The following is a 22,717-nucleotide window of genomic DNA, read 5'->3' on the forward strand; positions in this document are numbered from 1 at the left end:
TCTTAAAACAAAAATAAAGATCAAAACTTTGTCAGGATGTTTCTTATTTACAAGTCAAACTCACTGTCCATAAGGCAAATTCAATAAGTTGCCTCAGTCCATAAATTCAAAGTCCATCAGTATTTAGCAAAGAAAACTCAAAAATACACTCTTCAGAGTTATCTTAGTTCCAAAATGAGTCAGGGTAATTTCCCTGGCTCCTCCAGCATCTGAGTGCTGGCCAGACAGAGTGTACCGTGTGGTGTTAAACTGCCATGCAAAATTGGCCCTCTATCCCACCACAATGACACGGGACTAACCCCCCTGTCTGGGACTAGGAACAGCTTACTTTCCCCCACCAGAGAAAGAACCAAAACTTCTCAAAAAGAAAAAAACAAGCTTCAACATTACAGTCTTGCATAAAGTTCAAAAGATCATTTCTCTTCTGTTCTTCAGCTGGCTTTAAACTAGCCAACACAGTCAAACAATCACCAAAAACGAACTTTCAAAAAACATGCAATAATTAGTCACTTGCCTTCCACACAGCATATTTCCATAACTTCCCCTGGCCATTCAACAATGGATTCCACTTCCATATCCTGGGTTTCTTCCAGCAGCTTAGGAGACATGTCCTCTCCAGCCTCTGTCAGCTCCATGGCTTCTGGAGTTTGGCAAGCATTCAGAGCTCTCAGCCCTGAGCGCAGGAACCTGTCCTCTCCCAGTGTCTGCTGCTTCTGACTCTCAAGGTATTGAGACTTCAAGTTAAGCAGTCTGCAGCCCCGCCCCAAACCTTCAGCAGGAAGTAATTTCTTGTTAATTACCTTAGGCTTGTGTGGGGGATGGGAATCCTGCAGTTCTTCCCTCCTGCTCCCTCTACAGGTCACAGCCGGAAACTCATCCTCTGACTGCAATTGGGTTTTAAATGAAGGAGAATGTGTGTAGCCTAAATCTGAATTGTGCACTGCTCTAGGGCCATTCCTAGCAGGCACAGTCTGCTTACCACAGTATTTGTAAATGGCTTTGATATAGCCCAGAACATATTCTTACAGTTTGATTCCTTCAATGTTTTCTCAACATTATTTTTTCTCAGAAAACCTTGTATCACGATGTACCTTATTCTCTACAGGTCTTTCAGAGATTTATTGTGATCTTTTCTATCCTTCTGCTTGGGGAGTTAACATTTAATCTTGATTTTTCAAATAGTACAACCAGTATTTGCATCCACTGAGTTTTGTTGCTTAATATGAACTCTCTGATCCTTACTTCTGGTCTCATTGGTTCTGACCACCATGATAACTTAATGTTCTTTCATTTTACCTGTCAAATTTGAAAGTTGAGGGGATTCATTATCTTCCAGCAACCTTCTTTCTTCTCCCAGTGAGATTAACATCTCTAACACGAACACCTGCAATACAACAGTATGTTGAACACAGATTTCTTGTGTCGGAGACAAATGCAGCTCTGTTTGCAACTGGAAATTCTTTCCCCCCGTTACAGTCCAATTTGTAATTGCAGTTTGTCAACACAAAATGATTAATTGGTTCCTTCGCTTGTTGTCTTGTATTCATTACTTTGCCTGCCAACTTTGAATTTTCATCTCAAACTGTCCTAATATGACGCCTCCTCCTGCCAGTGCCTTAACTGGCCATTACCTTAAAAACTAATAAGGTTTAAAAACTTTTTAAACACTAATTGACAGTAATTTTGCATGACTTTTTAATTTATCCAGCCAAACAGGAGAGAGGGAATCCAAAGCACAAGAAAATGGGCCAAGTAAAAAAAAAAAGCACGGTGGGCCTCCAAAGATGAGTTGGTATCTAAAGTTTATTAACCCTTTCAGGACCATAAGGATCGTAGGCCAATTTTTGTGGTTTTGACGACATTTTTATGGTAAAAAGGGCTTGCAGATGCCAAAAAATTGATTTTTTTTTTGTGAAATATCATTATTTTTTTTAAAAAAAATCAAACTTCTGGCTTATGGACAGTGTGGCAAGTGAATCTTCTCGTCAATCTGGCAACGACGCTAATGAATGAATGTCGGAACCAGTTTGTTTACATAAAGGCAGTATCATATGGAATCCGTACATATCAAATTTAGAACTGTAGACTATCCCAATCAAAATTTATAGGATTTTAAAGTTATGGGACAAATATGTCCCTTGGTCCTGAAAGGGTTAAAGGGCCTGACATGGGCCATATTTCAGCAAATAACCTGCATCAGAGGTCAGTCAGTGTGGCTAATTCATATAGCTAAAGAAAGGCTGCCAAAAACCAACAGACCATCTATCCTACTGATACGTGCACTTTTCTGAAACATGGCCCATGTCAGATCCTTTAATAAACCTTAGATTCCAACCCATTCTTGAAAACCAACTGTGCTTTTTTAACATCTTAAATTTATCCAGATAATACCTGAGGTTAGGGTTACCATATGGCTCCAGAAAAAGGACAGATTGAGACATTCAAGTTTTACTTCCATTACTTTCAATGGAAGTAAAGCCCAAATGTCTCTATCTGTCCTCTTTACTAGAGAATGATGCGGGGACAATTTCTTCCCCGTCCCCCGCAGGAACGCAATTTCCCCATCCCATCCCCACGAGTTTTGTCGCTGTCCCTGTCCCATTCCTGTAAGCTCTGCCTTAACTGCACAAGCCTCGAACACTTATGATTTTAAAGTGTTTGAGGCTTGTGCAGGTGTGGACGGAGCTTGCAGGAATGGGGCGAGGATGGGATGGGAAAATGAGCTCCCGTGGGAACGGGGAAAAATATGTCCCCGTGTCATTCTCTACACTTTACTTCAATTGCTGTCAGTAGAAGTAAAACCCGGATATTTCAATCTGTCCTCCTTTTTCTGGAGGCATATGGTAACACTATCTGAGGTCATCTTGTGCAGTGGCGTAGCGAAGATGAGAGGTGCCCGGGCAGTAGTGCCTCTCCCCTGCCCTCACCTCTGCTCCCTCTGACTCCGCCCCCACCCCCGCCACACACGTGCCCCCTTCTCTTCTTCCGTACCTCTAGTTGTTCACCGCCTCAACCTACAACTTCAACGTGCTCCTAACAACTGCGTCCTCTCCCTCTGAAGACACTTCCTATGCGCGGCACCCAGAAGTGATGTCAGCAGGAGCCTACACAGTCGCAGGGAGCACGTTGAAGTTGTTACTTATGGTGGTGAACAGGTACAGGGGAAGGGAAGGGGGGCACACGGGCGGCGGCAGACTGCCCCCTGCCCCCCCCTTACTGCGCCACTGATCTTGTATTTCACATCTTAAATTTATCCAAGTAATACCTGAGGTCATCATGCATCATGGATATCCTGAAAACATGAACCATTGGCAGCCCTCACAGAAAGGGAGATCTGAGCACATCTTCACTTTATATTTCCCATCTTCTGTCTTCCCCATACTTGTTCATCTTGTAATTCTTATTGTCAAATTTACAGCTAGCGCTATTGACATACTACCATATTAGTACACACTAATGCATTATTGGTAACTTTCATAAAATGGGACCTGCAGTAAAATAAGCACACGTTAATGGCATTACTGCACACTCTACAGGGTCTGCTCACCTCAAACACAGTACAATTTTTATGTTTTTATCTGTCGGATTTTTATTGCATTGTGATATTGATTTCTTTTGTACACCAATAAACTTTGACATTTTAACTCCTAAAAGTCCAGGCCTGGTGTCACTATTTTGTTCCATACCCATTGACTCTCTTGGTACCTAGGTCCATTGCTGTGGAAGGTAGGACCGCCTTTGTGGCGTAGACCACCCCACAGTGTTTTTTGTTTTTCATTAGTGCACACTAATATGATAGCACACTTGAATAGCTTTAGTTGTTAATCTTCTTTAACACTTCATCTATTTCCCTTTCTTTTATCACTGCTAATGATTCCTTTATTTTTCCAATGCCTATGGTTTCTATCCACTCTGCTTGCTAATTCCTTAATGTAAGATAAAAGCTGTACCACTATCCTGTCTACTTTGAATCTCTTCTTTCTTAAATTGAATTCATCCATCTTTTGTTTAAACTGTAACCCAAAGTTATTTGAATAGTCTTTGTCCATTTGAATTCTGAGACTTCATTGCCTCTTTTCTCTACGTTTTACTCTACACTGGGCCTGATTTAATAGCACTTACTATTTGTCTATTATTAAAAATTTTAGTGAATCAGGCACTAAGGACCAGATTCCATAATTGGTGCCTAGGCATGCTTAGGTGTCACTAGGCACCCTGGAGGTAGGCACCAGTATTTTAGGCCAGGTTTTATTGGGCCTAATTTACTGGCGCCTAACTCATATGCCTAGCAATTCCTATTCTCAGCCACTAACCATGCCTCCTTCTCAGGTAGGTGCTGAAAGATGCCTCAACTTAGGCATTGTTAGGCGCCACATGGAATTACATGCCTAACAGTTAATTTTATTTTTTTATATTAATTTTTCAATTAACTTTAATGGCATGGTCAATTGCCATTGATTTCTGAATAAGGCAATCCTTCAGTATATATAAGATAATAATATAACTTCAAATATATATATCCCTTTAAAGAATTTTTTGAAAAGTATTAATTATAGGGAAATGACTATCTAAGATATAGCCTTAATGACTGTATAGTATTTTGCTAGATCAAGAAGGGCTTTTCCAACTTCTTCATTAGATCAGATTTTACTTAATTGTATTTTTGTTTTACTTGAAATAATTATTTTTAGTTATTCTTAATTAGTTCAAATTTTTATCTTTAACATTTGCAGTCTAATAAATTGAAGACATCTTTACCCTTGGAGATATTTAACACAACATGAATCCATATTTCGCTATAATAGCTGAGTCATGAGAGTCTCCTAAAGAATCAAAAAGCACTAAGCGAATAACAACAATAGAATGTTGATGGTCTAACCAGTGTTGTCCTGTGTCTTGAATTCCATAACAGAGGAGAAGATTCTTCTCACTCTAAGGAATTGGCTAATTGGGAGTCTTCTACATAGACTGTAAGAATGAAAACTTTCAAAATGTAGCAGAGAATGTTTCGCCATCTCCTTATGGTAAACAGTTGTCGAATTTGCTTCATTGTGCTTATATATTCATACATCTAAAAAAATCTATTTCTGATGCACTATATGACATGGTGAATTTTACGTGTGAATTCAAAAAAGTTCAACCAATGAACAAACTCTTGAATTTCAATTTCAGGTTCTGTCCATAAACAGAAAATATAATTCAAAAATCTTTTCCATAAAATAACTTTTGCAAACTGTGGAGCTGGATATAGTTTTGTTTCTTCAAATGTAACCATATATAAAGCCGCCACTGATTGGGCAAGGGTAACTCCCATGTCTACTCCACTAGTTTGTTGATAGAGCCATTATACCAGAAATAGATTTTTTTGAATCACTAACCTTGCCAGGTCCATAAAAAACGCTGTCAAAATTTGGGTTGGGAGAGGTCTTTTATCCAGATATTCTTCCATTAGTATTAAGGCTTCTTCTTGAGGAATACAGGTACCGGTATATAATGAGGTTACATCAAATGTAACAAGAAAAAACACTGAATAAAAGGACTGAAATTCATTGAAAAAGAGGAGATCCTCTTGAAATTTTGTGAAAAAGAGGAGATCCTTAAGAAAAAATCAATAAATATTGATAGTGGTTTCAAAATTGATTTTTTGTGAACTCAATGGGACGACTAGGAGGATGTGCCTGGTGTCTATGAATTTTTGGAAGAAAATATATTCTAGGTGTTATAGGATGTTTTTCTTTCAACCCCCACCTACCCCTTCTTTGTTAATAAGAAAACCAGATTTCAATGCCAAGTCAACCAGGGTTTTTATAGAGATCTTTAAATTATTTATCAGATTGTCAGGTAATTGAATATAGTAGTCAAACAGAGATTACTGGTGATTAGCTTCTTCCACATATTATTGTTGTGATTGAAGTATTACCACTCCTCCTTTATCCACTCTTAAAATAATAAATCCTTATTACTCCTCAATTCTTTTAAAGCTATTTGTAAATTCTTTGAAAGATCATTAGATCACATAAAATTATTTCCTGAAAAATTTGAATAGTATAGGCTATAGACCCTGGTGGATACCATTTAGAAGGGGGGTGAACTATCGATGTGTCCTATTGACAAGGATTCAATAAAAAGTGGAGACAAAGTTGTAACAATCTAATCAATTGAAAAATTGTTATTCTTGTTGTAAAAGGGTCAAAAGTATATGCTGGTACTAACCCCACTCATAATTCAAGGAGGGTTTTCTTATCCTGTGATAGTACTGTTTGTGCAAAGATAAATTCACAACTCCTGATTCTTCACTGAATGGGATCGAATGTTTGGGACCCCCTCCTCTTGATCTTTCATTCAAACTCATCGTGTTCCTCTTCCTCATCCACTGTTGACAGCTAAAAAAAAAAAAAATACCTCTGACCAGTAGATTGTTGTTTTTTTTGTCATCTTCACTACTGACTTCAGAATCACCAGATGTCTCATCATATGTCAGTTTACTGGAGAGAGAGGGAAGGAGAGAGATGCTGGTCAATTACCATGCCATTTAAGCTAATTGATTTTATTTAGGTTAGGCATGGAGTTTAGTTAGGCATTGCTAGATGGCACCTAGTGACACTGAACTAGAGCACCATTTATAGAACGAGGCCCTAAGTCTCTCTGTTCCATCTTCTACTTTATGTGACATAATGTGTCTACTTTAATGAGGAAGAGGGGTAACTAGAATGAGAAATACCCCTCATTAAACTAGAAACAAAAAAATAGTTATTAAAGTATCAAAAACTGTGAAATTAGCATTACATAGGTGCATGAAATTAGACTAGAAACATAGAAACATAGAAAAATGATGGTAGATAAGGGCTATAGCCCATCAAGTCTGCCCACACTATTTACCCACCCTCTTAAGTCTTCTGACCCCCTAAAGTATAATTGTAATTATACTGTCACTCTACTGACCCGCTCATTCAAGTCCTAGTGACCCTATCCCTTGGCATGACCTCGTAGGGATCCCACATAGGTATCCCATTTGTTCTTGAAGTCTGGGATGCTGCGTGCCTCGACCACCTGCACTGGAAGCTTGTTCCAATGCTCGATCACTCTCTCCGTGAAGAAGTACTTCCTGGCATCTCCACGAAACTTCCCTCCCCTGAGTTTGAGCGGATGTCCTCTTGTGGTCGAGGGTCCCCTGAGAAGAAAGATATCATCTTCCACCTCGACCCGTCCCGTGATGTACTTAAATGTCTCAATCATGTCTCCCCTCTCCCTACGCTCTTCGAGAGTGTAGAGCTGCAATTTGCTCAGTCTTTCTTCGTACGGGAGACCCTTTAGCCCCGAGACCATCCTGGTGGCCATCCGCTGAACCGATTCAATTCTGAGCACATCCTTACGGTAATGTGGCCTCCAGAATTGCACACAGTACTCCAGATGAGGTCTCACCATGGATCTGTACAATGGCATCATGACTTCAGGTTTCCTGTTGACGAAGCTTCTCTTGATACAACCTATCATCTGCCGTGCTTTAGATGAAGCCTTCTCCACTTGAGTGGCTGCTTTCATGTCAGCACTGATGATTACTCCTAAGTCTCGTTCTGCCGTAGTCCTGGTTAAAGTTTCTCCATTCAGGGTGTAAGTTCTGCAAGGATTTCCGTTACCGAGATGCATGACCTTACATTTCTTGGCATTGAAGCCCAGCTGCCATATCAAGGACCAACTTTCTAAAGTATGCAGGTCTTGCTCCATAGCATCCTGTAGATTATAGCCGTTTACTATATTGCATAGTTTGGCGTCATCAGCGAATAAGGTTACCTTGCCTTGAAGCCCTTGAGTCAGATCCCCAATGAATATGTTGAAGAGGAGTGGGCCCAGGACTGAACCCTGTGGCACTCCGCTAGTCACCTCCGACATTTTAGAGAGGGTACCGTTAACCACCACCCTCTGAAGTCTGCCACTAAGCCAATCTTTAACCCATGCAGTTAGAGTCTCTCCTAATCCCATCGATTTCATCTTGTTCAGCAGCCTGCGGTGTGGGACGCTGTCAAACGCTTTGCTGAAGTCCAGGTACACAACGTCCAAGGACTCTCCTGAGTCCAGTCTTCTTGTTACCCAGTCAAAGAAGCTGATTAGATTTGACTGGCATGACCTACCCTTGGTGAATCCATGTTGGCTGGGATCCCGGAGATTTCCCTCGTTCAGGATCGTATCTAATTTATACTTAATTAGTGTTTCCATGAGTTTACACACTATTGAGGTGAGGTTTACCGGTCTATAGTTTGCAGCCTCAGCCTTGCAACCCTTTTTATGTAGAGGAACGACATTGGCTGTTTTCCAGTCCAACGGAACTTTCCCCGTACTTAGTGAGAGATTGAAGAGCACTGCCAACGGTTCCGCCAGAACGTCTCTCAATTCTCTGAGCACTCTTGGGTGTAAATTGTCCGGTCCCATGGCCTTGTTTACCTTTAGCCTTGCCAGTTCATTGTAAACATCCCCAGGTGTGAACTCGAAATTCTGAAACGGGTCATCCACGTCTTGTTTTATCATCAACTGTGGTCCGTGTCCCGGTGCTTCGCAGGTGAAGACTGAGCAGAAATATTCATTTAGTAGTTCTGTTTTTTCTGAATCCGCCACCGCGTAGTTTCCGTCCGGTTGTCTAAGGCGTACTATACCATCTGTGTTCCTTTTCCTATCACTGATATACCTAAAGAAGGATTTGTCCCCTTTTTTAATGTTTTTTGCCAGAGTTTCTTCCACTCGAAGTTTGGCCTCCCTAACTGCTGTTTTGACCACTGCAGATGTGGTCTTATATTCTACTTTAGTTTCTCTTCTCTGCGTACATTTGTAGGAAAGAAATGCTTTTTTCTTCTCTTTAATGAGGTGCGAGATCTCTTCAGTGAACCATTGGGATTTGTTGTTTCTTTGTCGTTTATCTACTGATTTTATGTAGCGATTAGTTGCTTCGTGTATGGATGATTTCAGGTACGACCACATAGTTTCCACATTGCCGGTCTCTGCTTGGTCCTGCAGCGTCTGATGAACGAAATCTCCCATGCGTGCGAAGTCAGTGCCCCGGAATTGGAGCACCGTTGTTTTTGTAATTGATTTAGGGGATCCTTTCCCAAGGTTGAACCATACCATGTTATGGTCGCTGGATGCTAGCGTATCTCCTACCGAGACCTCTGAGACGCTTTCCCCGTTGGTGAGTACCAGGTCTAGGATCGCCTGGGCCCTAGTGGGCTCTGTTACCATCTGTCTAAGATGTATTCCTTTTATGGAGGTCAAAAGCCTCCTGCTGCTGCTGGTTGTTGCTGAAAATGTGTTCCAGTCTGCATCAGGCATGTTGAAGTCCCCTAGCAGTACAGTGTTGCCCCGTAGAGTTATATTCTCTATGTCTTCAATTAATTCTGCGTCCATGTCTTCCGGTTGTCTTGGAGGTCTGTATACCAGCAAATAACTATCAAACACCCTATATCCCTTCAGCCCATTTAGTCTGACAAACACTGTTCAACCGGACAAACACCACAACCAGTGCACCCAGACAAACACTTTTCTCAACCCGACCTAACTTGCCCCACAACCTCGCACACACCCCCCTCCACTCACCCACAAACGCGCCACCATGGTCCGACCAAACTCCCACCAATGTGCCACACTACTCCTACTTTCTCTATTTACCATCAAGATCTGCACAGCTGACCCAATTTACTCTGCCCCTATTCCAGTTCTTCACTCCTCACACCGCATGGTAAAATCCAAATTTCACACCATCACATCACACACGCCTTACAACTATCCAGAAATAAGTTCACCCACGGACACAGGTCCTTCCCCCACCTCAATTCCCCCCCCCCTCACACAAATCAACCAAGCCCCGCAAAAAAATACATAGAACACTGAAAAAACTAGTCTACTCTCACTTCCCCCCAACAGACCTCACTAACACCCAGACCCTCCAAGGATTCTACCTAAACATAAGATCGATAAGAAATAAATCCATTCTTATCAAAGACTGGCTAACCGAAACCAACCCCGACCTAGTCCTACTCACGGAAACCTGGCTGCTATCAGATAAAGACATTATTATCAAAGATTGTCTTCCCCAAGGATTCAAGATCTTATCCCTAGCCAGAACTTGGGGAAGGGGAGGAGGTCTAGCAATAATCTACAGAGACCACCTAAACTGCACCACTCTTAACTCCAAATCTTCCTCCAACTTTGAAACCCTAGCCATCTCACTAACCTCAAAGTCATTGGCCTCCTCCCTAACAGTCACACTGTTCTACATCCCACCAAATAAATGGACTTTAGCCAAGGAGGACTTCGCAGAATGCCTACTAACTAACTCATTAGCAAGTCCATACAACCTATTATGCGGAGACATCAACATTCACCTGGAGCAGACAGACCAGCCAGATATATCAGACTTCTGGTCACTAATCTCCCAACTAGGATACTTCAAACACCCACCCACCAAAACCCACGAAAGAGGCCACCAACTAGATCTGGCGACATTCGCCACCAACGAACAAATCAATCCCAAATTCCTCTGGAACCAAGACAACTGGTCCGACTCCCTATGGTCCGACCATAAACTATGCAGCTTTACCATTCAGGGCCAACAAAAAACCACCAAAAACAGCAAAAAAAGAAACACCAAAACTCACACCTCCAGAGGTAAGATCGACCCGGTTGAATTCTGGTCCCACTATGAAACCACTGTTAAACAAAATGAAGAACTAGACCAACTTATGACCTCCTGGACCAAAGACAGCACAAACATTCTAGACGAAATAGCCCCCTTAAAAACACGTAGAATCAGAACCCCAAACCAAGAGGGATGGTTTGACTCAGAGCTACAATTGTTAAAAAAGGACCTTAGAAAATTAGAAAGAATTTGGATTAAATCTGGAACCCAGGAGCACAGAGTAGCTTGGAGACTCAAACTAAAAAACTACAAAAATCTTATCACGGAAAAAACGAAAAAACTTCTACGCCCACAAAATCGGAAATGTCACAAACAACAGTAGCAACCTCTTTAAACTGGTCAACGACCTCTACAACCTAGAGACACTCACCGAAAACCACGATGACGAATCTTCATTAACCACTAACCCCCTAGCAGACTTCTTCAACTCTAAGACACAGAAACTAAGATCATCGTTAACTTCCCCCCCAAACCCCCACAGGGATTTCCCTATCCTGCCGGACACAGACAGGACCCAGGGTCCAGAATGGACCTAAGCTGGAATCAATTCACTACCATCGACTGGCATACCTTCAACAAATACTTTAACAAATACACCAACTCCTTCTGCAGACTGGATACCTGCCCCCCACACATCCTGAAAACTGCACCGATCCACTTCAAAGCCAGTATGCTGGCATGGACAAACCACCTTCTATCCACAGGAAGCTTTCCAGCAGAACAGTTCCATATTTCGATAACCCCAATCATAAAAAACACAAAAGAACCACCCAACTCACCGTCTAATTACAGACCAATTGCAAGTATCCCACTATTCACCAAAATAACTGAAGGGGTGGTAAATACCGAGCTAACCACATATCTGGAAAAATTCAACATCCTAAACGAAAATCAATCAGGTTTCCGCGCTGACCACAGTACCGAAACCATCATAGCCTCTCTTCTAGACAATTTACACACACTCTTCAGCCAGGGCTCCAGCGCATTGATCGTGCAACTCGACCTGAGCAGTGCTTTCGACTTAGTCGACCACAACATTCTTTTAGACTGCCTTGCACTCATCGGCATCTCCGGCCAGGTCCTCAACTGGTTCCAGGGATTCCTAAGAAACAGATCATACCGAGTATTCAAAAATGACTCCTTTTCATACAGCTGGGACAACTCCTGTGGTGTTCCGCAGGGCTCCCCCCTGTCCCCCACCCTGTTCAATGTCTACCTTGCCTCCCTGGGTAATCTTCTGCAGAGCCACAGACTCAAATTCTTCATCTACACAGATGACATCACTATAGTCATCCCGCTATCCGGCTTCACACCAGAATTCCTCACCTCCCTCTCAAATACACTCAACCAGATAGAACTTTGGATGAATCCTACAGACTGAAACTAAACCCCGACAAAACAAAATTTTTCCTTGCTAGCCCCAAAGACAAAATATTAGACACCACAATTCAAGTAAAAGGATCGACCTTTCCCCTCGAACAAACCCTAAAAATACTAGGAGTCACACTGGACAAACACCTAACCCTGGAGAAGCACACCGACAATACAGTCAGGAAAAGCTTCTCGGCGCTCTGGAAATTACGCACCATAAAAAAATATTTTGACGACACGTCATTCCGCCTTCTAGTCCAATCCTCCATTCTTAGCATACTAGACTATTGTAATATCATTTACCTGAGCTCCACGAAGAAAAACACCAGAAGACTAAGAATGATCCAAAACACCGCTGTCCGCCTTATATTCGGCTTGAAAAAATGGGACCATGTTACCCCTTTCTACCACAAACTTCATTGGCTGCCATTGGAATCCAGAGTACTATTTAAATTCGCTTGTTTCTGCTACAAAACAGTATTCGGCCTAACCCCAAACTACATCAACCCACACTTCATCCTGAATAACAGAGTCAAGAACCCCCGCAGAATCCAGTTATTTGCTTTCCCCTCCCTAAAACTCTGTCACTCCAACAAATTCTTCGACAAAACCCTCGCCTTCCAGGCTGCCAAGCTAAACCCATGGATAGCCCAATTAATCCTCGAGGCTCCAACCTACCCCAGCTTTAGAAAACTACTCAAAACACACCTCTTCCAAAGCCACGACACTTAATGGCCCCCCTCCTCATAGATCCCCCTCCCCCCCTCTATCTCGCCCCTCCTCCCCCCCGACCCACCTTTTCCTTCTCCCCAATTTTATCTTCTCCCCTGCCTGCATCCCTGCTCCTTTCAACACCTAACTCCACGCAACTCTGTTCAACTATTACTTAACTGCATGTAACTATGTTTAATTTATGTGAACCGCATGTAACGATGCACGTAACTATACTTAATTTATGTAAATCTGTTCAACCAACTCTTAACTGCATGTAATCCATGTTTAACCTATGTGAACCGCCTAGAACTCTCTGGGTATGGCGGTATACAAGAATAAAGTTATTATTATTATTATTATTACCACACCAAGATACAAGCATTTTTTGCCACCTCTTGCCAGGTTTACCCAGAGGGACTCCCCAGTATACTTGACATCAGTGATCCTGGTGGTTTTGATGTCCTAACCTGCCCTCTCTGTCCTGACGAAGTAGATTGTACCCCGGTATAGCCATATCCCACCCATGTGCGTCCGTGACTAGAATCTGAAATGCTATGTGGAGCCAGATCCACTATGTAATCAGTACTCAATCACCTATCTTGTAGGTCTTTCTTAGCTAGAGGGCAGTGATGGCCTCTTCCCAGTAAGAAAGCTACGGTGGACTATGTAAAAAATGGAGGGAGGGAGCATCCACTTTCACTGGACTTCATTATTCCTCTTCTATCCAACCCCTTATGAATCCTACTGCTCCTGCCCTAAGAAATCAGATAAATATACAACTACAGAAATCTTCTCAACATGTTACAGCTTCACAGCAACCTCACTGTAGTTGGAGCTACAAGGACACACTGTACCTAAGCTAGACCTGATGTTACTGCTTTTGCTGAAGCTCTTCTCTGCAAAACCTGAGTTCCCAAAACCACAAGCCTCTAACCTTTAAAGTTGAAAACTGAATCTCGCACAAGCCAGTTCAGTCGTTACTCTTTCCTCCGTCCTCTGGTTTGTGCACCAATACCTCTTCTTCCTTCTTCAGTCACAGCCACTTCCTTCCAGCTCGATTTGGAGCAGTAATCAGCAATTTCAATAAAATCCCAGAATCTCAGAATGAAACCCAGAAGATGTTCAGTAGAGATTTCATTAAGAACAGTTAAAGGCAATTATCAGTGAAGTCACTAGAACTGTATTGAAGAAAGCCTGCAAGCCAGTGGCAGCCCACAGAGACCTTCTGAGTAGCCTGCACAGCAGTCCAGGGTTCCATCTCCCCGAGATCCAATGCTTCTCTTTCCTGGCAGATGCTCTTTCATTCTTTGGGCCACCAGCAGCCTGAGTGAGGTAAACATGCTGCCTCAATGGCCCCAAAGCTTTCCCTCTGCTACTGCATCCTGTCCCAGCATAGATGGGAAGCAGTAGCAGAGAAAAATCCAAAACTGATGGAGGAGATAAAGGAACTGCATGAAGATAAATGAGAATGAGCTCTGGCAATTGTTAGTAGCAAATTTTGGGTGGAATGGGAAAAATATAATCTTCCCCACCCCCTCCCCAGTGCCTACCCCAGCTCAACTGAAAATATACTGTACATGCCTGAGCTGGTGGGAATCTCTAAGTCCTACCACTAATGACCTTTTCATTTTTCTCATGTAACAGAAGATCAAATTAAATTAGTATTACATACGTTAAATCGATCTTCTTGTCCTATAGATTTTTATCCCTCAAAAAATGTAAAAAAAATTTCTTTACAGGCATTAAGATGGATTACAGATCTGATGAACAATTTTTTAGATCATGACTTTTTTTTTCCTTCTACTTTGGGTCAGATCATGCTTTCCCCATTTATGAAATGAACTACATTAGACCCTTCATTGCCAGCGAGCTATTGTCCAATTGCTAATATCCCAATATTCACTAAATTAATGGAGTTAATAGTCACTATACAACTTAGAGTTTCTAAATAAATTTTCATATTGCATTCTTTTCAGTATGGTTTTCAGATCTGTTATATTATGGAGACTTTATTAGTTTCATTGATTTCTAAGATTCAAAATTTATTAAGAAAAAAATGATATGCCATCTTGCAAAAATTGATCTGTCTGCAGTGTTTGACATGGACAATAATATATTTCTTTATCTTCTTTTACAATTAGGAATTGATGGAAATGTATTGAATTGGTTGCATAAGTTTTTAGTTACTAGATCCTATGGAGTTCATAATAAAAAATAAAGATGTCCAAAAAACCGCCCAAGTTGGCACTTGTACGTCCTAATTGCAAAGATGTCCAAGGGCCTATTTTTAAAATTGGTTTCCTGGACATCTAACGAGATGTTTCACCTGCTGTGCATTCAGAGTTCAAGAGGACATGTTGCAAGGTGTGTTATGGGCAGGCTGTGGGCATACTTGAACTTGGATGTCTTGTGGCAATAATCAAACCTTTCCCAAGATGTCCTGGATAGAACTTAGACGACTGGAGCTAGACCTGTTTTAGAAGCATCTAAGTACCACAAAGGTACTCAAACTGACCAGATGACCACTGGATGCATGAAGGTATGACCCCCCCCCTACATTTCCCAAAGATCTGAATAAAACAGCCCATACCTGTCTCTAGAACAGCAACATCTGGTATAGGGAAGCCTAGTAAAGCAGAAAACAGGTATGTGGAGTTACTTGGAACAGAAGAACATAAGAACATAAGCAATGCCTCCGCCGGGTCAGACCTGAGGTCCATCGTGCCCAGCAGTCCGCTCACGCGGCGGCCCAACAGGTCCAGGACCTGTGCCGTAATCCTCTATCTATACCCTTCTATCCCCTTTTCCAGCAGGAAATTGTCCAATCCTTTCTTAAACCCCAGTACCGTACTCTGCCCTATTACATCCTCTGGAAGCGCATTCCAGGTGTCCACCACACGTTGGGTAAAGAAGAACTTCCTAACATTTGTTTTGAATCTGTCCCCTTTCAACTTTTCTGAATGCCCTCTTGTTCTTTTATTTTTTGAAAGTTTGAAGAATTTGTCCCTCTCTACTCTCTCTATGCCCTTCATGATCTTATAAGTCTCTATCATATTCCCTCTAAGTCTCCTCTTCTCCAGGGAAAAGAGACCCAGTTTGTCCAATCTCTCAGCGTATGAAAGGTTTTCTTCCCTTACTACCAAAAATACTTTGGAACCTTTTATCAAGCTGCATTAGGTTTTTTTTATCACCAGCCGTAACGGCTTCCTATGAGCATCGGAGCTAATACCACACGGCCAGTGAAAAAAAAAAAGCCTAACGCAGTTTCATAAAAGGGGTCTTTGTTAGTTGCTTGATGTAAGCAAACACAGATTACCGTATATATTCGAATATAAACTGGAATTTTTGGGCCAAATAATTGGCCCCAAAATAGGGATTCTGGTCACGAGAATTTGTGGGAGCCATTCAGACAGCCACTTAGCACCGAGCAGCAGCACCAATGTGCACTCCCACTCAGTACTGCTCAACAGCTGAAGCCAGAACTTGCAGCAGCGAACGAGCAACCAGGTTAGCAGCGGGCAGGAGCACGGAAAGCTCGCTGCTACCTGCTACACCTCTGCACCACCAGGGATTCCAGCAACAGAGAAGGTACAATGGACAGGGCAGGAAGAGGGGACAACGTGGCGAGTGAGGGAGGGAAGGGGGCTGTGTGCAGTGCCTGGCAGGCAGTGGGCTGGATTCAGAGCCTCACAGGGGATGGAGGGGAGGGGCGCTGGGTGCAGATCCTGGCAAGGCAGGGCACTTGAATATTAAGCCGCCAGACTTATATTTAACTCAACCATTTTTCTTCCCTTTTTGGGGAAAAATGGGATTCTCAACTTATATTTGAGTGTAGACGGTATGTTTGAGTGTTCTCAGTGTAAGGAGAGTAAAAATGTAGACATGATCTGAGACTGACAAACACTTGTCTACTTTTATTCTGGCTCAATATTTAGATCTGAACAGTTAAACACATCTTTTAAAATGTGTTTTAAATTATTTAACATATGATTAATTATCTAATTAAATTCTGCCATGTAAGTTATGCCTGGAATTCAGAAGGCATTTGAAGATTTATCTGTTCTCTAGATTTTTGGGTAACTAATTTTCCACAGAGTTCTATTTGTAATAAACGTTAATCTTTTGTAAACCGCATAGATCCTTACGGTTAAGCGGTCTATAAGTTGATTTTATGCTGTTATGTTGATACAATGTAAAATACAGTAGAACCATCTGTCTCTCAACCAACTTTAAGAATGAGCAAAAAAAGGCACCAAAAAAAGCAGTCTAGCAACAATGAAAACAGCCTTTCATGGGAAAGAAATATTTTGAAAGTACCGTATTTGCCGGCGTATAAGATGACTTTTCAGTACCTTAAAATCCTCCCCAAAGTCGGGGGTCGTCTTATACGCTGGGTACTGTTTACATCACAGTTCTTCAACCGGTGCCGGTCCGCAGAAAATTCCTGCCGGTCCGCACAGGACCGGCGAGATGGACCCGTTAAAATTTCTGCCCCGATGGTGTTTGCAGAAATCTTCTGTTCCTCCCAGCCTCGGGCGATCAAGACAGGCGGTCATTCCCTCTGTGAGTCTCGCCTATGCGGAAACAGGAAGTTGAAACAAAATAGGCGGGACTCAGAGAGAGAAGGTCCCGACGTTTGCAGCCTGTCTTGATCGCTGCCCCTGCTGAGTCGCCGAAGAGGGCCGCGGGGAAAGTGCAGGCAGAGAGAAGATGGTCAGCGTGCGCGGGGAGGTCAGCGTGTCGATTGGGGCCATCAGCAGCGTTTGTGCTGAGTCTGCCCACGTGCAGGATGCGGCGGGTAGGGGCCTCCGACTCGTCTTGGGCGGCTGGGCCTGCGGTGCAAAGCTGTTTTTGCCGGCTTGGGGGGGGGGGTCACGAATCGGAAGAAGGGGTAGTCTTATACGGCAAGTATATAACAAACTCTATATTTTAACTGTAAAAGTTGGGGGGTTGTCTTATACGCCCAGTCGTCTTATACGCCGGCAAATACGGTATCTTTAATACAAGCCTGTGTGGTACATTTGCTGTAGCTGTGTAGCAATGCATTCCTGAGGGAGAAAGAATTCCATCCAAGCCTACTCATTCACTGATGTGTTGTCACAGTTAAGACAGCTGTTCTCCAATCAATCTGATGTTAGATCAATAGATAAAGAACAATCCAACATTGATTTTAGAGCAGAAGCACAGTGGCTGGCGGTAGAATTTCAGCATTTGCTAATGGGGTTTTATGCTCTGGACAAGCATTCAGTTCTTCTTTCCTCATTATTGAGGATGAGGTCCTGTATCACAGGACTTACCCCCTCTTTTACAAAGGTGCACTAAGCTTTTTAGTGCGCGTTAAATATTAGCACGTGCTAAACACATGCTAAACGCTAATGCGTGCATGTTATCCTATGGACGCATTAGCGGTTAGCGCATGTGTTGATTTATCGTGTGCTAAATCCACGCTAAAATGCTTAGCGCACCTTTGTAAAAAAAGGCCTTAGTCATTTCCTTTCCCAACGTGTAGGATAATATTTTTTTCCTGTCATTTTCCATTGTGTTTCCCATAGATGAATTCAATTTAGAACAGTTTTAATAGAAGAAAAATTAAACCCAGAAACTTAAAAACCCATTCATTGAATTTCTGTGACTAAAAATATTCAGGCCTGTGGTTCATCTGGTTACATGAAGCCCCTTGGTGAAATTATTGCCTCCTGATAATGATTTGTTATTGCTTCTCATTTACACCTAGGGCTTTTATTCTTAGTGGGTTTATGAATTGTAAATGTGGATATTTGTTTTCCAGCTAATTAGGGAGTTTCTGAGGTTACAAAAATGAGCATTGATCAGTGCTTTTACACTATAGGTGCTATTGCTGGATGGTTTTTTTCCCCCAATGGCTTCAAATATGTATGTTTGAGCTTCTTAGGAATCAACACAGAAAAAGCACAAAAACTGAGTGGAAGATACAAGACTAACCAAGAAAGGTGCTGGAGTACTTGAAGTAGCATTCTTCTGGTGCTGTTGGAATATATGCTTTCTATTATGAGTACATTTTGAGTGTTTTATCAGTGTTTGTCAGTTTAAACCTAAAATCAGGAGCTCTATTTATATCTGAACAGTCAATATTCAGCCTGTGATGGCCAGCATTTTATTAAACATTAATTGCTGCAGGCAAAATTAACCTCAGATATTCAATGCAGGTCCATGTCTAGGCCCCGTCATTGGATACTGGGAGCTATTTATACTATATATGTGCTGGCCAATGGAGATTATGCAGGTCTGGACTAATATTCAGCCTGGACCCACATAAGACACTTATGCAGGCCCCAGCTGAATATTGGCCAGGACCTGCATAAAGGGTGCAAGCGCCCTCATCATCTCCGAATACCCTTCCCTCTCCTGTGATCCCAACCTACCTCCCACCACAACTTCATAAAGGTCCGACAGAGTATTGCGAGACTGCCACTAGAGGTCACAGTGGCTATTTTGTGAAAGGAACCACTATGGGCAAGAGTGAGTGGGCATTGCTTCTGCTTGTAGGACCCTACTAGATCACCAGAAATCATCAAGGGAGGCCAGGGGGCCTAAATGAATGGGAGGGGGAAGAGATGGGGGTAGGTGAGGTGGCTTGGTCAGGCCTTCATGATGTCAGGGGTGAGAGAGAGGAGGGATCAGGGAAGGGAACACCAGTAAACCTAATACATCTACTTGGAAGTTAACGGCACCAGCAAAGTTTAGCTCACTGCCCAGTTAGCATAGTGGCTAAAGTTAGGACAGCCTTTTTACTGTCCTAACTACTTACTTAACCAGTTAGCAGTCTGAATATTGTCACCAATTTGTATTAATATGGAAATGAATTTTTTCCAGAGAAAGAAAAATGGTAAAACTAGACGACATGAATTTAGGTTGTGGGGGTGATAGACTTAGAAGTAATGTCAGGAAATTATTTTTCACGGAGAGAATGGTTGATGCCTAGAATACCCTCCCCAAAGGGAAATGGTGGTGATGAAAACAGTGATTGAATTCAAAATGACATGGGATGAACACAGATTATCTTTAATTAAGAAAATGAATGGTATTAAAATCCAAAACTTAGGGCATCTTTTACTAAGATGCACTAACGTTTTTAGCGCACGCAGGAAATTACCGTGTGCTACACCACACGCTACGCTTATAGAACTAACAAGAGCTCAATGCTGGCGATAAAGGTCTAGCGCGCGCGGCAATGCAGTGCGTGCTATTCCACACATTAAAGCCCTAGCGCACCTTAGTAAAAGGAGCCCTTAAATGGTTGCATGTGTGTTAGATGTACTGAGTGGTGCTTAGATCAGGGGTGTCCAACCTGCGGCCCGAGGGCCGCATGTGGCCCCATGAAGTATTTTGTGCGGCCCCACTCGAGGGCGATGCAGTGTTTTCCTCTGCTGCTCCCGGGTGTTTACCATCTTGCTGGCTCCCTCCTCTGTCTTGCTGTAGCGTTTGCGTGGCCCCAGAAAAACTTTTTTCGGCCAATGCGGCCCAGGGAAGCCAAAAGGTTGGACATCCCTGGCTTAGATGGAGACTCCAGCTGTGAAGAACTAAGGCTGGTACTGGGCAGACTTACACAGTCTCTGTCCTGCATATGGCAATTCGGTTTCAGTTGGGCTTGAGAGGGCTTCAACAGAAACTCCAGTCCGTTTGGAATGAGAGAACACTGCCAGGCAAACTTTTATGGTGTGTGTCCCGCAAATGACAATGACTTGGATAAGTTGGAGTGGGCTTTGACGGCAACTCCAGTAGTTGGAACCTAAGCACTACTGAGCAGACTTTTACAGTCTATGTCCCAGAAGTGCCAAAGAAAGACAATTTAATCATGAATTAATAATGAGGGTGACTGTTGGGCAGATTGGATGGACTGTCATCATTTACTATATTAGGGATCCTTTTACTAAGGTGCGCTAACCAATTTAGCACATGCTAATGATTAGCACACATTAAATACTACGACACCCATAGGAATATAATGAGCATCTTAGTGCACCTTAGGAAAAAGAACCTCTTAGTATGTTAATATGTTAAGTACTGGATCAGATGGATTTCTTTATGGTTCCCAAGCCAAAGTCCTCTAAAAAAATAAAATCACAATTTTTTTTTTATTTGGTTTTTAGAAAAACATTTTATATTGTTACCTTTTTATTGTTAAGATTTTTTATGAAACGTTTCTTCCACTTTTGTCATGATTGCATCTGGATAGCTGTACAGTCATCCCACTGTATTGGCTCTAGGAGCTGGAAGAGTTGCAATTATATTCTGCTCCAACACCCAGCATGTATCTGCCCTAACAGGCCAGTAGGAAGCCGTAGCAGGTCCATTTAGATATATAAAGCTTACTAAGGCATGTGTTCCTGAAAAGAAATTTCACAAATATTAGCAATCCATCAATTTTTGTCATGCATACAGACAATGTACTGTCCAGGTTGTAAATCTGATACACTCAATCCTTGTACAGAATGTTCTGTTTCAAAGAGACTGGTTACAAAGGACACAACATCATTGGACACTCTGCTTACTTCAATGCTTCTGGGATCAATAGGCTTAATGTAGTGGTTTTCCCTTATCCCTGCCACTGTATGACCATTACTAAATCATTCCTCCTGGGAACCTCAAATAAGAAACCTACATATACTGGATTGGGAACCACGTGCAAGAACCCACTGGGCTTAGGAACCCATTTTAAACATAATTACTCATCCCCTACTGCTCTCCAAGAGCACTTTGCTCCAGCAACCAATTTCTCTTGCACATCCCCTCAGAAAGACATACTTTTTATGGTACCATTAGGAAGCGAATATTCTCAGTCACAGCCCCTACACTTTGGAACACACTCCCACTTTATCTGAGGAAAGAAACTAATCTTGGAAAATTCAAAGGAAACTTAAAAACCTTCCTATTTAAGGATGCGTACAACCTATGACTTCCCCGCTTCTAATGAAAAGCATAACAGTGTACGCCCCTTTTATGTATTCTATTCTATTTACAATTGTAGCTCATCCCATGTTTCCACTCGTTGCTGTACGTCATGCCATATCTTTGTTTTTATCCTCCGAAATTTTAAACTTGTACATCGCTTAGGCAGCTATTATAAGCAGTATATCAAATTTTAATAAATTTGGATTATTCAATTCACTTTCCATTCATTTGGTGAATGGTTCATGGCTGGCTTTGCCTGGCTATCGAGTGTGACCCCCTAGGCAATGGGGTTACCTGTTCATTGACCTGACAGTGGCAAAGCCACCATGGACCAGCGCAAGGTTGATGAGAACCTGTAATAGTAATCCAACATACATTCACAACGTGCAATGCATCACGGAACATACTTGTGTTTCAAGCAGTTTTAAAGGCCATAGGTCTGGAAGCAAGATGCCAACCATTGTCCTTTGTAAAAGAAAAGATGCTCTTTCTTGTGGTATAAAAAAAGAAAAAAAAAATCTAAGATGAAGATATTTTGCCCTGAAAATAAGGCAAAATTAATGCACAAGTTCACAAGGGCATTTTTTACCATGCCATATTTTGGCAGGGACTCTTGCTGGACAACTCATAATTTGTATACGCACAAAAACCAGCATTGTTAATATACTTGTAAAGTATTTTCAAAGTTATTGATGACCAAAGTATGAACCTTGTTTTCTGCGATGAATTTTTTGGCCCATTATGCTGTGCAATAATGAAAGAAGAAATCTAATTTGGATAATTCCATCAGTATGTCTGAATTCAGCATTAAAAATTGTATAGATATGCTAAATTTGAGTTTTTGATATCAGTTTTGCTTTATGTACTATGGATAGTGAAAGTAGTCACTTTGGTTCTAGTCACGCACAGACTGTCGAATACCCCTTTTTTCAAGAATTCTCTACCAATAAAAAATATAGCACTTGAAGAGAAGGATAAATACAGTAGATGTTAATTGGGGGGAATGTGCTACCTGTT

The sequence above is a fragment of the Geotrypetes seraphini genome, chromosome 2 (genome assembly GCF_902459505.1).
Source record: "Geotrypetes seraphini chromosome 2, aGeoSer1.1, whole genome shotgun sequence".
NCBI classification, from domain to species: Eukaryota; Metazoa; Chordata; class Amphibia; order Gymnophiona; family Dermophiidae; genus Geotrypetes; species Geotrypetes seraphini.